Below are 3,998 nucleotides of genomic sequence, written 5' to 3'. Positions count from 1 at the left end.
TCATATTTTATCCCAGCCTCTTTCAATTCCCATTTCTTCTTCCTCTGCTGATGCACAATCTGATTTTCCAACACCTGAATCCTCGAGCCCCCAAACAAGAGATTCATCCCTTGTTTCTCTACAGCCATCTAGTAGTACATTGCCAATTGAGTTCCCTGTCACTGAACCAGACCACATCGAACCTGCGACAGTCCCATCTGAGGTTGCTGCCTCCATTGAATCTTCTGCTCCCATACTGCCGCCTCCTACCCTACCTACTGAGTGCTCTGCCCCTACACAAGTCCACTTCGAACCCACAATAACCTCTTCTGCAGCAACTACCTCTAGTGCATCACAACCTATTCCTGGCCATTCCATGACAACCAGGTCTCGTACTGGTTCCCTCAAACCCAAGCTTTTTGCTGACTATCAGTTATACTACACCACCCACTATCCTCCAAAGGTTCTCTTGCCCACATCATCTATCATTGAACCAACTTGCTACTCCAAAGCAGCTACTGATCCTAGACGGAAAACTGCTATGGCTCAAGAATATGAGGCCTTGATCACTAGTGGAACATGGACTCTCTGTCGACGACCCTTGAAGCATAACGTGATTCAAAATAAGTGGGTCTACAAGATCAAGCAAAAATCAGATGGTTCTATAGATAGATTCAAGGCTTGCTTGGTGGCAAAAGGGTTTGAGCAACAACTTGGCATCGACTATACCAACACCTTCAGTCCTGTAATTAAATCTTCAACTGTCAGAATTGTGTTGGCTATGGCAGTGTCTCTAAACTGGCCTATAAGGTAATCGGACGTATCTAATGCCTTTCTTCATGGCTCTTTCATGGAAAAAGTATATATGGAGCAACCCCAAGGTCTTATCGACAAGGAACATCCTGACTATGTTTGTAAACTACCCAAGTCTATCTATGGGCTTAAACAAGCTCCAAGAGCTTGGTTTCATTGTCTCTCCTCCTCTTTACTGGAACTAGGCTTTACAGCGTCCTTGGTGGACACCTCTCTCTTCATTTTCATTCAAGACAAGATTAAAGTGTTTATGTTGATTTATGTCGATGATATAATTGTTACTGGCACTCATTTCTCAATTATTAGTGCACTGATTTTTCAATTGCAGCAGAAGTTTCCTGTAAAGGATTTGGCCAATCTTAGCTTTTTCTTGGGTATTCAAGCTACAAGGTCAGAGGGTTCCCTCCATTTGTGTCAAGCCAAATACATCAAAGATCTCCTTCACCGTACATGAATGCTGGGTGCCAAACCGTCATCTTCTCCCTGCTCGGTAGGCACCAAACTCTCCAAATTTGATGGAGATCCTCTTCCTGACATTACGGAATACAGGCAGGTAGTTGGCGCACTCCATACTGTACCCTCATTCGCCCAGAGATTGCCTTTTCTGTGAAACAATTGTGCCACCATATGCATTCTCCATCTACAACACATTGGGTTGCTGCCAAGCGTGTCCTATGCTACCTCAAGAACACTATTGATCACGGGTTGCTATACACTCCTGGACCTCTTCGACTGCAAGCATTTTATGACTCCGATTGGGCAGGTAACCCAGATGATCGCCGCTCTACATCCGGCTTTGGTGTCTACCTTGGCAACTGTTTGGTCTCTTGGAGTGCAAAGAAGGAAGCTGTTGTGTCTCGGACTAGTACCGAAGTAGAGTATAGATCCATGGCTCTTACCACTGTTGAGTTATTTTGACTGCGTATGCTCTTTAAAGATCTTTGTCTTCCACTCACTTCACCTCCCGTGTTATGGTGTGACAATATAAATGCCCTTGCCCTTGCCTCCAACCCTGTGTACCATGCTCGCACCAAACACATCAAACTCGACTACCACTTTATTCGTGAGAAGGTCCTCAATGAAGACATTTTGGTTAAAATTATTTCCACCAAGGATCAGGTTGCCGACATCTTTACCAAAGGGTTGTCTTCAGCTCGTTTATCTTACCTTAAGTCCAAGCTAATGGTAAGCCTCCCTCCCATTAGCTTGCGGGGAGATGTTAAGGTAAGTCCCGCTGGAGCAGGTGCAACTCTTGATGAAGCTGCTGCAGATTCTGCAACTGATCATGGCATTGGTTGTCAAGCTACAGATAAGGAAATTACTACAATCACAGCCATGCGTGCTGTGGCAGCAATGCCAGCTTGTCCAACTAAGTCAGGAAAGGCAAACCATGCAAGGGATGATTTGCATACAATAGGAAAGAAGTTGATTGTGGAAAATCCCACTTCAATGCTGATTGTCAAATCATCCAACTCTACAAGGAAATGTTATCACTCAAATCTGTATCTCCCTCCATAAGGCAAATGTTGATTGATATCTTTGTATTTGGCAATTTCTCATTATGTGGAATTGTCTTGCTGTACAAGCCTATCACTCTCGTGTATATAATACAGAGAGCAGCATGTATGTAAATTACCTAGTGAATTACAAATCAATCTCTTGTTCAAAACTTTTCAAAAAGCATCCTATGGTTCAGATTGAATGATACTAAAGAATTTTGAACACCTACTATGCACTGAAGTCCTCAGGGAGTATTATTGTTTCCAATCTATTCTATCTTTGAAGCCAAATTAGTGATATAAGTTAGAAATGTTTTGTCACTTAATAAATCTGCAAAACCAATGTTTTAGACCTCCTGTTGCAGAAGTCATTTTTCTGCGGGAGCAAGGCTTTGTAAGAGAATCTGTAAAGCTAGATGTTTGAGTTTTCAACTTCTATAAGGATGAAGAAAACTTCCCCTAAGTGCTAATGTGTGAAATTTGTCCAAACACTTGTAATTAAATAGTTTTTATTTTTTTTATTTTTTATCTCTTAGATGATATTGGAAGTGGTGTTGGATGACATTATAATGTGTTTGAGTTGAGATTCATGCTTCATGCTTCATTCTACAATTATTCAGTTTGGTTTTTTTAAAAGAATTTTTGGTTGATACTGACTTATACCTATGGACACCTCACTTGCAGTCTTGCAGAGATATGTTACTCCAAGTTTACTCTGGAGGGAGTTTGCTGAAGTCTGTGAGGTCTCTCTGATGGCGTTAAATAATTCACAGTACTTTTGTGATGTTGTTTATAAAGATGATTACATGTGTACCTTTTCATATATAGACATGTACCTCTTTGAATTTGAGTTGTTTTTCCTATTTTAGTGTTGCTTGTGCTTGATCAAAAGCATGTCAGATGACATGGCGATGTAACAGTTACTAATAAAAAAATTTAAGTTGATGATATAGCAATTGACACAGAAGAAGATGCTACATGAGTTTGTGGAGGCTTTGTAGTGAAAATAGTAATACAATTTGGGGTAGAGTTCTATAAATTTTCTTGAACTTTCACTCGTTTTAACACTATTCTCAAATTTTAAAAACTCTCAATTAAGGGTATCGAACTTTCAATCTATTTCAATTACCTCATTTTGTCAGGATTTTTCGTTAAATATTGTCAAAATTTTTAAAATACCCTATTTTTTATTTTAAAAGTCGGGAGTACATGAATTTTGAGAATACTTTTAAAGTACAAAAGATTTTGTGAAAATTCTACAAAAATTTAAATAACTGACAAATTCTAAACCGTAAATGAAAAAGAATGAAAGCAGACTGAATCAGAGGTGAATCGTTCTGTTTTTGTCTAAAGTAAAGCTTCTTTAGGGTCTTTAGTGTTTGATGAGATGGTCATGGAGCATAGTAAAATAAAGCTATCGGTATAAGTGAAGAAGGTCATTTAAAGGTAATTAAATAGCTTCAAATAATTATCACTCAGGGGAGAGGGAGGCAAAGAATTGACTTTTACTATCCATGAATCTTTTTATGAAATTATATTTAATAATAGAGCCCCTACTATCAGGTCCATCTTGATAACAATTTTTTTGCAGCCTCCAATTACCATGTGACACATCATCAATTTAAGAAAAATGAAAAAAATAAAAGTGAGAACAATCACACTAAATCAAAGAAAAAAAACCTCAAAACCCGTTTCTAATGCCTCAAA

The sequence above is a fragment of the Corylus avellana genome, chromosome ca10 (assembly GCF_901000735.1).
Source record: "Corylus avellana chromosome ca10, CavTom2PMs-1.0".
NCBI classification, from domain to species: Eukaryota; Viridiplantae; Streptophyta; class Magnoliopsida; order Fagales; family Betulaceae; genus Corylus; species Corylus avellana.
This window is presented reverse-complemented; position numbering follows the sequence as displayed.